Source organism: Labeo rohita, chromosome 6, assembly GCF_022985175.1.
Source record: "Labeo rohita strain BAU-BD-2019 chromosome 6, IGBB_LRoh.1.0, whole genome shotgun sequence".
NCBI classification, from domain to species: domain Eukaryota; kingdom Metazoa; phylum Chordata; class Actinopteri; order Cypriniformes; family Cyprinidae; genus Labeo; species Labeo rohita.
Window position 1 is genome coordinate 26,147,762 of NC_066874.1, and position 13,125 is coordinate 26,160,886.

Genomic DNA, 13,125 nt, shown 5'->3' on the forward strand with positions numbered 1-13,125 from the left:
AAATAACTGATCGTTTCACTAGATAAGACCCTTCTTCCTCAGCTGGTTTACAATCACGTTTGGGATTGTTTGAAGTCACATTTAAACTGCATTTTGGAAGTTCAAAATCAGGGCACCATATCAGTCCATTATATGTAGAAAAATCCTGAAATGTTCCCCTCAAAAAATTTCTTTATGGCTGAAGAAAGAAAGACATGAACATCTTGGATGACAAGGGGTAAGTACATTATCTGTCAGTTTTTGTTCTGGAAGTGGACTTCTCCTTTAATTTAATTAAGTTCACTGGACAAGCTATGTTTTTTTAATAATTAGAAAGAACACGTGGCATGTTAAAAATAATTCCATTCATAGTTGTAATATACCATAAGAGTTGAGCAAAGAACACTGATCTCAGAACTGGCATTAGCATAGTTATTGCTTATTGCACGAATCATGAAATTAATGAAGCTGCCAGCACTCTAAGCCTAAGCGCTACTCTTCTGCACAGTGGTAACCTCAAAACATTTTTCCTAATTTCCAAACCATTTCTAAATATTAAAAATAACTCACCATTACATGTATAACAAACACTTAAAATGACCATTTTTGTCAACATATTTCCCTCTTAATGCAACCCCATGCAAAGCATGCTGGGAACTACACATCCACTTTTTAGTTAGTTGTGTCAACAAAAATGATTCATGTAGTCCCAACACAAAATGATTAAGCTCAAATTTAATAGGACTGAACATAACGGAAATAAGTTGGGTAAGAAACGTTCGAGAATTTAGTTGTTTCTGCTCATTTTAACGAAGTAATTTAAACAAGCATTTAAAATCCTTTTTCTGAATGAGCTTTGAGAGAACCGAGAGACTGTAAACACTTAAGGAAGAGGTGAAAAGTGGTGGTAGTGCTGAATGGTTACCTCAGGGAGAGGTGAAATTTATAACCTGAGGGAGGTATTTTTAGACTAATAGTTCCTTAATGGCAGGTTTTATTAGCTTCCTTCTCACAGGCAGAAAGCTCTAGGAACTGGACCAAAATGCTTTATTGTGGACAGAATAGAAAGACACAATTACAGCAGAAATAACTGCATTAGATCACAAATAGCCTTAACACTTCTACAATCCTGGTTATGTAGACAGAAAGCCAAAAGATGTAGATTCAGATATAAAAGCTTAAAGCAATAAATCTAAGGGACTATCACAGAAATACAACTTTTATAACATCAATATCTCAGTAAAGAAAAAAATTAATTTGGCAATTTGTTGACCGGATTGTGGCCATTTAGCATTGTAGAATCAGTGTACTTTATACTATGGTTCTCATTTCACAGACCTGATGATTTGTGGTTTTATATGACCTCTGTTTTTCCCGACTGGCGGTGCAGTTTAAATTGAAGAGCTGCGCTGGTTTACTTGTGGTTGTGCTTGTTTAGCTTCCTCCAGGGATGTTTTACTGTTATGATGCCATAATTTTACCCTCTGCTCGAAGATTGAATTTATGGATAGCTTTGAGAATATGGGACCTACTGTCTTGACAGTGACCTACACCATATTTACCTGCAAATCATAGATCACATTTTACATTTTCTGTTTTCTGCCGATAGCTCAGACAGGCTTATTTGCATGAGGTTCTCTTCCATCCACATAATGAATTGCCATGTAACACTACAGGCTCAGTAGATAGAATTTTTCATGTCAGTTGCAAAATATGTTTTGCAATGGACTCCACTGATTAAAACAAATTTCGCTGTCATGGAGAATCTATTAAGAGCAGCCTTTTTGGGACATATCTTAGAAAATTACACCTGTCTTAATACTCAGACTTACTTTAAATGAGTCCATAGAGCCAATATGCTTAGCGCACATTAAATACGCTGTCTGTATGCTTTCCAGAAGCATAAAATCCTTTTTTGCCACAGAAGTTAAGGATTATTTGTGTGCTACCTATATTCTCCCAGCACTTCATCATCTTTAAAAGGTTGTTTTAGAATACGAAATGATTCAAAGGCCAGTGTTCTGTCTGTTGACAGATGCCATATGATCAGGGTCTCATTATCAGTTTGCACCAGACAGATTAGTCACTTCTTCCAAGAATATGCAGCTTGCAGTCATCTCACGATTCATGTTATAGGTCATTGAACATTGAAGCGATGTCACCGAGAGATTTCAGTGACCACAACATTATTTAAATGATTATTTTCACATTGTGGTTTAATCTATTGCAGATGAAATTGTCTTTAAATCACAATGGAAGTCTAGTGGAACCATGTGTATGCATATCTATAGTTTTGCTTCATCTTTTCACGTACCTTACAGTCTCACAGACTGTCTTTTTTTGGCAGTTGTTTTGTTCAGTCGGGGTATGATTGAAGATACATACAGCGAGGTGAGAAGCACGTTCACGCTCTTTCAGAGAATCCAGTGCTGTTGTTATTTACTGCATCTTTTTCTCTCTGTGCCTCTCAAACACCCATGCTCACCAGGCATGCATAATCTCAACATTTTCTCTGGTCTGTATAGTATTCCTGTAAGGAGGGAAGAACTGAAGAGATTCGGTGGTGGATGAGATTTCAGTCTAATGCAGTACTTATTTACTTTTCAGAGTAAAACAATCTGAGCGGAGTCAGACTTAACATTTGAGGTGAGGTTAGCCAGAGAAGCATTCAAATTTCTGTCTTTTGAGCTGCTCTTGTTACCTCTTAAAAGGAAACAAACAACATGAAATGAAACAAAAGATAATTTAAAAGAATTGTTCACTCAAAAGAGAAAATTCTGTCATTAATTACATTATGTTCATTCATCTTCAGAACACATATTAAGATATTTTTGATGATATCCGAGAGCTTTCTGACCCTGCATACACTGTAAAAAAACTTAAAATTTTAAGTTCAGTCAACTCAAAAAGTTTAACACTTGAATTGTGACATTGTACTAAGTGACACTTATATATCTGAGTTCATTCAACTTACAATTTTAAAGCAGCTGGGTAACAAGCGCAGCTTTAAAGTTTAACAAACCAAGTGTTTTGTTTAGTCAACTCAAATATCTAATTTCTCACTTACTACAACTTAACATTTCAAGTTGACTAAACTAATTTGAGTTGACTGTACTTAAAATTTTAAGGCAGTAGGATAACAAGTTATTTTAAATTGACTCAACAAATTGTGTTTTTTGCTTTTTTTACAGTGGCAAATGACATGTTTAAGCCCAGAAAGGTAGTAATGACAAACAGTCCATTTGACATTGGTAGTTCAACCATAATGTTATGAAGCTATGAGAATATTTTTAGTGTGCAAATAAAACAAAAATAATCAAGGGGGAACAGTGCTGCCACTGATTTTTCTTTTTCCAAGCACTGAGTGCTCAGGTTTTTAACTTTACAACAAACCTGAAAATAGAACTATTGAAAAGGCCAATCCAAACACACTTTAGTTTGAACTTGTTTTCCCTTCATGTCTCTGCATCATTTAATCAGTCAAGTGCTCACCCGACGGGACACTGTGCAGTTGGTTTGAATGGTTTATATTCTCACCATAGGCTTTTCCCCCTATACTCTCTGGGATTAATTACTGTTACACCTGAATTGAGATTCATTGAAGTCCTGTTTTCTTTTCTCTCTGTGTCTTTTACCATCATTGTTGGCACCAGGCACCCAGTGAATAATTTTTGTCTGGTCTATATAGAATTTTCTAGCAAGGATGGGGGAACTCAAGAGATTCAGTAATGAATGGAGGTGAATTTTAAGAAGTGCCCTTCACTTTTCCACACACTCATTATAGCATTGCTGCTTTCAAAGCTATGATAGCCAAACATAGTCTCTCCCAGAAGGTCACCTCCCTCCTAGGTCTATTTGTTTGCTACTCTCCACTTGTGGCTGCTGTCTCTCACTCTCTCTCTCTCTGTCTTTCTCTATCATGCATGTTTGACTCTGCCATCTATGCAGCAGCATGTGTCAGTGGGTGCATACCAAATGTGAACGTGTCAATCCTCGTGTCTGAATGCCACACACACATTTCGTCATGCTGAGCATACATAAAATAGGGCCGATGATGAGGTCAGATGAGGATAGAACACGTTTCTCATGTTTAAGTAAGGATACACACAATATCCTAGTGTTTCCTACAGGATTTTGTTTTTGCAGCCTGAGGGAGACATACTATAGGATAATTAAAGGAATAGTTTAACTAAAAATTAACATTTGCTTAAAATGTACTCAACTTAAGGCCATCCAACAGATTTGGAGAAATTTAGCATTTCATCACTTGCTCACCAGTGGATCCTTTGCTGTGAATGGGTGCCGATAGAATGAGAGTCCAAACAGCTGATTAAAAAAAAAATTCATTTTCATGTTTTAATCTGTTCCTTTAAAGGTGGCGTTATCATGAAAATCTGACTTTTCTGTCTTATAAGTGCAATAATCATAGGGTTGGGTACCATTTTAACCAGTACCCAATGGTACCTTTTTTGGTATTTCAATAACAAAAATAACAAAAACATTTATTTTATTGAAAAAAAGCCCAAAACAGGTTAGTTAGTTTGAGTTTTCCCTCTTTTCCTTCCTTTCCTTCTCTGTTAAATAGCTTGTAAAAGTGTCATGTGCATTTTACTTTCACTTTAAAATTAGTGGCAATTCGGTGTCAAGCAATTGTTAGTTTGGGTTTTCCTCTTTTCCTCGCCTTCCTTCGCTTTTAAATAGCTTGTAAAAGCGGCATGTGCATTTTACTTTCACTTTCAAATTAGCGGCAATTCACCATGGATTCAATTCAAGCATCAACAAAACATGACGCCAAAGTCATAGAACTTTTATTAACAAAAAAAATAAAAATACACTACGTTATATACCTAATATAAAATAAGAAATTACTTAGGCTACACAAAGTTTAAATAGCCTAGGAAGGCTATAGAAAACAGAAAATGAGCAAACACTGTGTGTTTCTGCTTCCACTTAAAAAAGGCATTTTCATATGAATTTATATTATATAATTATATAAAATAGGTTATTTTGAGCTGAAACTTCACAAACACATTCTGGGGACACCTTAGACTTTTATATAATGTACTGTGAAAAGGGGCATATATGTCTCTTTTAATACAATTATTTATTTGTGTTGAAAAATTATAATAAAACTGCTTCGCTAATCATCCAAATTTGCACTTTAACATGAACACATGTTGGTGCTCAGCTCATTTCAGGTTATGATAACCTGTGGTTCAATGAACGAGTAAGTGATCCGAGCTGATTCAATTCAGACTGATTCGCCAACCCAGCTTACGTTTCATGCCAGTCTGAGGCAAAAAAGGCTGTTTCTATTTCTGTGTGATCCTCAGGACATTTCTAACAGATTTGCTGCTGTCTAGCCCCGAGCACACTGACTGGCCATAATACTGCAGCTATCAGGACCAGAAAATGGAGGGATATTCAGTGAGGCTGAGAGCATCGAATGACCAAGACAAAAAATGTATCATGAGCCCCCAAAAGGTTGTAAATCATGTTGTACACAACACGTTTTTATTTATCACATATGTTGGGTGTTCATGCAACATATCAGGTGCTTGAAAATAAGTATGCAGAACTTTAACAGTAATGTATACACTATAAGGATATTAAAGGAATATTTCACCCAAAATTGGTTGCCTCTATCCATATTGCTTTCTCCAGTAAAAAAAGTCATCTTGTTTGAATCAGGAGAGAAATATAAGCAAATCGAGATTTAACAATATTATCAATATTATCTCGATATTATCGTGGACACATGACAATATAAAACGATAGGTCTTCCGGGCAAACACTGTAGTTTTTAAAATATATTTGAACTTCTTATTCTGACATAAAAGATCTTTAAAGCTGTTTGGGCCATTATGTTTTGACACAGTATCTGTCAAACGAACTAAAATGTGGATTTCAAAGTGAAGCGCAAGCTTCGCTCAGGCAATCAGCTCGTGATCCGATGTTTTCTACGCCACAGAACGCCTGCGTTCACAGTAAATGAATGCAGTGAACTTGTTTACTGCATGTCCCGTGAGTGTAGCACGCATTTGGGAACGCAGTGGCCACCGGTTACGCTTTATTTAATACAACATTTCACTAGATTTGTAGTGAGACGCATTTTTGTAAGCCTGTTTTCGCTGAAGTTGGAGTTTTCCTTTAAAATAAAAGCTGTACTGCTGCTTCCATCAAATTAAAAGCTTAAAAGTGCAGTATGAATTGCTGACAGCAAGTAGTTTAAATGGGTAGGCCTAATGTTACTGCAGTCCAAATTTAAAGTATCTCTTTTAAGTGTAGAAATTAGAAAAGAAGTATTGTAATTTTCCTACTGTAGTGTAAAAATAAAATACCTATTCATTTTCTTTCTTTTTTTTTTTTTTTTTTTTTTTTTGCAGTGCAATTGCTTTTCAATATATGGCTATTACTGTCATTGTTGTTATTATTATTATTATATTTGAATTTGTTTGGCTTCCTAAAACAGCAGTGTGAATGGAATTTAGACTGAGACAGTAAATCACAAATAAAAAGAGGGATGAGTCCCCTTTAAAGGGTACAAGTCAGGTACAAGTCATTCACTGACTCTTTTCTGACTTATGTTTTCTTAGTTAAGTACACAAATTGTCCATTTGTCTTTTTTTTAAATATCACAATAAATATATTGTGGACTTCATATCGTGATATTATCGTATCGTGAGATTTTGATATCATTACATCCCTATAAAAACAAATCAAGCACCAAGCAAATTGGTGGATTTTGATGTGAGAACAAGGGATTTTACTGGAGGAAGAGTTATTGTAGATTATGGACTGGTATTGTAGCCATAAGCAATGGTCTAAAGTTAAAATGCCTTAAAGAAGGATTTGTTTCTTACAAACATGCAGCTTTTCACTTCAAGATGTTAACTGATCATTTTGAGTTGTGTTGATTACTTGTGTATCACTGTGATGTTTTTATCAGCTGTTTAGAATCTCATGAAGAAACAAACTCATCTACATCTTAGACAGCCTGAGGGTGAGTACATTTTCAGCAAATTTTAATCTTGTCTGGACTATTCCTTTAATACATTTGCACAAATTTAACTGGAATAATCTACTGAAAGCTTTATAGATCTTATTCTAAAACTTCTGTAAAATGTCCCTCACCTAGTTGCTTTTGCACTAAAATCAGACATTGCCTGGCTTTAAATTGATTTATTAGAAACGAAGATATATACGGCCCTCAAAGACTGTAGTTAAGCTAAGCAGAAAGTTACTTTCTAAGAAACAAAGAATTTCTTTGTTATGAAGATAAAGGTAGACTCCAGGCTTCCTCTGTATCAATATAGATCTGAAGTCTCTTTCTCAGTCTCTCTCGCTTTTTCTCTGACAGGCTAATAAGCTAATTTTGTTCACTAAGAAGATTAAATTTGTTTCAAGTAAATGGGGTGTCGTAGGCTGGGATTTGCTCTTCTTTGAATGAGGTTTGTACGTTAATTCCCACACGTCCAATGTACACTTCATTACACACTCTGGAGTTTTTAAGTTTATTAACTTTTCTGTAGGCGTATACCATTCCTAATCTTGTTTTTTTTGTTCATAAATTAATTTATTGTTGAAACGTTCCTTTTATATCATAAAGTAAAGATCTGTATGAATAACAGAATGTGCATGAAAATCATGTTTGCCCTCTTTGCTTGGATTTTTTTAATGAAATGTGATGCAGAGGTATTTTACATCTCATAAAAAATACAGTTGTTTTTTTTTTCTGCCTCATCTTGCGCGAAAGCGCCCTGTAAGGCGTATCAGAATTTGATGGTTTTTGGCAATTTCGAAGTCCAATTTTCAGAGAGTCTGGGTTGATCTGAACATCTCTCTACAGATGAGTCGTCTTCACTCACTTTATACCGTTTCTTGTAGAAATCCCAAAATATGACCATATCCAATTTCATTTGAGAGTAAGCCCTCACATCTTAAATTTATGAACCACCTTCGTGTTTTCATCTTATCTCCGGGCTGTCAGAACAAAAAGAAAAATAACTCTTGAGAGAGGTGAGATACTGGAAAGTGATGCTATCTCACTCCATATACAGCTCTGTAGCAGCACGGTTTAGAAATACTTAGCAGAGCTTGAACTATACCCTGTGTTCATTTCATTTACTGCTGATTTGAAAGGAATCTCAACACTGGCCTCCAAATATGTTTCGTTTTGATATTTGAGGCCTGTCTTGAATTTATATCTCAGTATTTGATCCAGGGATATCTTGTCATGCTTGTCCATGTTAATAAAGAGTGAACTTGTTTTCTCTGTCGCCCTTCAAGTGTGCAACAGCACTGCCAAATGCATCAATTCATGCATGCCAAGATTTCGGTCTACTTATCATGACAGTTTTCATTAGCATTTACATGTACACTTGTCGTTTATCAAAGATGCCCCATTGGATAGAAAACAATTAATAATGCACTAATTATTTATTTATTTTTTTGCTTTAGCCCTCTGCACAACATCAAGTGCTCCTGTTTTTGTTCAACAAATTATTTGAATCCTTAATCATACCTTGAGGGTAAACAATCATGAGGCCTCAAATAATTTATTAGAGCAAACTTAGATGGAATAGATGCAGGATTAAAATTTGAATAGGTGTGTATTATAAAAAATATTTTTATAATATATATTTTTACATTTTTTGAATAGTATTATTACAATAATATTTTACATTGTTAGTCTTGCATTTAATTATTATATTTTATTAATACTTATATTAAAAGAAAACATTTTGTTTTTGGATGTCATAGAGATGTTTTTCTAATCATTCTAATCTCAATTCTTAGAAATCTTTTGCATTCTGTAATGGGTGAGTTTGTCAAATACCATCCGAATCATCTTTAGTGTGGAGAAAACTGCATATTTTCAGTTCACAGATAAGTCATTTCTATCACCAGTATTTTTAATGCATGGTTTGTTATTTTCCTTTTTAGATTTTGTCAACAGTCCTAAATATCCTATAACATACGTGAATCATTTACCATTCAAGTCAGGATCTGCACTGGTCAAATGTGTCTGCCAAATAGAAATCTTTCTGGCCAAGTGGAAATGGAATGGCTGTGATTCTACAACCACATTGCTAATCTTCTTTTTCCAAGCGTATTATAATACTGCTTAAAAAACTCACATGTGCATAGGCATGTCCGTGTATGTATATGTGAGGATTTTTTTTACGCATTATCATAATACAATTATGCAAACTCTGATTCTGATTCCACTGTGTAAGTCTAAATATAGGATCAACAAAAGACAATCTGAGGCACTTTTTCCATTAGGAAAAAAAGGAAATCCCATCTGTAGCTTTTATCTACACAAGCTTTGATTTCAAGGGCAGTTCTGCATTTTCACTGTACACTGCTGCATTTTGATAGCGTGATGTGTTTTCTCTGCCCTGTTTTGTGTCTTTGTCCTCTATCTTTCTCTCTCTCTCAGCGTGTGTACACATCTGTCTGTGTGAAGGTAAATACAAAGTCAGGCTAACCTTCACTGACTTGCTTTAATTTTATACTGTGCATTCAGTTTATTATAAGATAAACAATGTATCCATATAGATATACTAATATTCAATGTATGTAATATCATAAATGTAAATATTTTGTCTATTAATAGTGAATGGTACACTTAGTAGCCCTTGATACATGCTCTGTATATTATTATGATTATGTTAAGAGAAAACAGACACACTCACACTCACAAATGGCTATCGACTGTGTAGCAATGATCAATGAAAGGCCACCCACTCATCAGCTGTAACTTGGTTTCCAGTGGCTGTAAGGTTGACTTTGTACCAGTTTTATGTAAAACAATATTTACCTTTCTTTTGACATCTGTTTCATTTAGTGGTTGACTACCAAAACACCATTAAACCTTCACTCCTTTCACATGGGATGGCTGCTGAAAAGGACAACAGTACAATATTATTGTTTCTGTGGTGTTTTTATTAAACAAATGCAGTCTTGGTGAGTGTAAGAGACTTCAAAAACATAAACCACAAAAACATGGCCACAAACATTTTAACATTAGTTTATAGTCACTCTTGAACAAATCAGCTTATTATAAACTAATGGTGTATGCACAATTAACATCTACATTAAATTATTGTAGCAATATCTTCTATCTTCTACCTCAAATATAAATTCATGTCCCAGTTACATTTTCTATCAGAAAAAGAAAAATGAAACACACACACAATTTTATTTTATGTTTTGCATTAACAATGTAAGAAATATTCTATTTATGAAAGCCAAGTAGCCTATTAATCTATGAAATATGAAGTATTTTACATTTATTCCAAAATAATAACTTAAGGCAGTGACAATATAATTTATTTTAGGTGAACTCATGTTCAGCTATTCTTTTTAATAGTTAACTTTTAACTTTTTTTTAATTTTTCGAATCATCATTCATCAAAGCTTGGTATTGTTAAAGGGGTCATCAGATGCCCATTTTCCACAAGTTGATATGATTCTTTAGGGTCTTAATGAAAAGTCTCTCTCAAATATACTTTGATTAAAAATTCTCAATGGTTTTGTAAAACAACACCCTTTTTACCTTGTCAAAATGAGCTCAGCAAAAATCATCTCATTCTAAGGGGTTGTTCCTTTAAATGCAAATGAGCTCTGCTCACCCCGCCCTCTCTTCTCTCTGTGGAATGACGATCTTGTTTATTTTAGCTGCGTTTAGCTGCTAAACTTCCTAACTACCACGTTATAAGGAAAGGCGATTCGTTTCATGTCATTTTAAGTCTTATTTTGACGTAACAAAGTGGTTATATCTAAGTGTGTGAGTTGTTTACTTACTTTTTAATTAGTCTTCCCATTAACGCCATTATATTGTCCATTCAGACCGATTCTCGAACGCGGACAAACACAAGAGGCGGGATTTATCGCATGAACCAATCACAGCCGAACACAAGCAGTCCTATCCAATCATATCCAAGATGTACAGACTCCCGATGTGACTTTACCTGGAGGTGTCGCTGTTGGACAATGTTTAGAAAAACCAGTGATTTGTACAGGTTTGTTTTTATTTTGTAATACTGGAGTTGTTTTATTTTTGTACTCTGAATTTTTTCTCATCCAATATTTGAGGACACACTGTCTTCCTTGCCTCCTCGGAGGAAAGACATCCTCATTAAACTTGTGTTATGTAGGCCTATATTCAAGAATATCTCTTTCTCACTTCGTTATCTGCTTTGTATTTTATACAGCACGAACCACAGATTTTTACGAACAAACATACCCACTGGCTTATGCAACTTAATTTCTTTTAATTTAATTAATTTTCACATGTATTTATTTATTATGGGATACTTTCTTAGCATCGTTTTTGTTTTAACCAATTACACTTGCCAGAGGGAATGAAATTTGAAAATCAAATTATGGTGGAGTTGTGCCAGGGATGATAATGAAAACCAGGCTTACTGTTCAATAATAATGGGCCCATACAAATCATAATTCTGATGGAGGAGACGTGCTGAAAAATAATGATATTTTTCTTTTAGTATCATACATATGAAAAAGTTTTTCACAGTTTTAAGGGCATTAAAACATCTTTCACAAGCAGATATGATGCTTTTTACCTTCTCTAGTGCAACTCAATGTTGTTTGAACACTAAACAAGTTGTTTGAAGTTTCTAGAAGAAATCCAGACCTGTTCCCTTTTGCTGTCGCTGAGAATAACGAGTGAGCTTTGCTGTAAATAAACAGCGCCGTTAGAAGAATACATCTCCTATAGGGTCAGCCAGGTCCCGCTATTTTCTGTAGAAGTAGCCAGACTGTTTTTGAAGCTCAAAACAGTGATTATCTAAGATGACTGAAGTCATATTCTGAACCCCTCTTTGGTGGCCAAATGAGATTTTAGGATGCTGCTGTGGTAGTTATGGTGTTATTATGCCAATTATGAGTCTTACTGCATGGCAGGAAGCCGGGCCTGCACATATGTTTAGCTTTGATTCACCCTGAGCATTTTATGGACTTGTTAGTAGAATTTAGTCAAGCTTGGTAATCTGTGCATGTCATTCCACAAAAGCTGTTTGGGTAAATTTGTCTTAAAATTGAAGATGACTTGTGAACCCCATTCAGAAGCTACCTGGCTTTGGCAATGTGCTGCAGGAAGCATTTTGAGATTTAACTAGAGATGCCACTGACAGTTGTAATTTACAGCTCTTCGTGGTGTCAGCAGGATTTTTTCTCAGCACTGTGACAGGGATTCTTTGAACCTACTTGCTATATGAGACAACTGAACAAAATTCTTATGCATAGTTTCCCCAAGGGTACTGTAGGCAAAAGTTGTTTGGAACACAATAAGTGATTTAATGCAAATGAACATGCAATAGAACTCCATTTACTCCCTTTCAGCTTTTTAGATTTAGGTGTATTGGCCATGATAGCACAAGATAAGTTAGATTATCGGAGTCGAACAAACCATTTTCTTGCAGTAGCCCCCTGGGATATCTAAGGTTCTGTGCCATCCAACCAAACGAGAGATGGTGAGATACCAGTTCACCAGTGGGGCTGGAAAACATTAAGGTGGTAGTAACACAGAGTGATTTATTCCTCTTGAAGCTGACCTGTTTGACACATTGAGGACGATCCACTGTTGGGTGTAAGAGTGAAAGCAAAGTTAGTGGAGTCGATGGATTGCACAGTGTCAAATAAAGGCTCTTCATTGATATCAACAATTTTATGAAGGGCTGCAACGATTCCTCTATTCTATTCGAGTATTCAATTTAAAAAAAATCTTTTGCATTTTGCCATGTCTAATAATCGCAAAATCACGGAAGTGGCACATTCCACATATTAAAACTATTTAAAAATCATAATAAAGCGTAACGCTATTAAGAATTCACAAATGTTATGATTTAATTAAATAAATAAATATATGCGATGCAGGTTTAATATATACATACTCTCAGAGAGGCTGCTTTCACAGTAATCACATGTGTGGAGCATCTCAAACTCTGCATATGTTGTTGTGACCCTGCTGAAAAAAACAGCATATGCTGGTAGGTATGTTTTGATGCTGGGATGCTGGTTAGGTATGTTTTGATGCTGGTTTAAGCTGGTCCTTTGCTGGTTTATGCTGGTCAGGACATACCTACCAGCGTATGCTGGGTTTTTCACCAGGGGAGT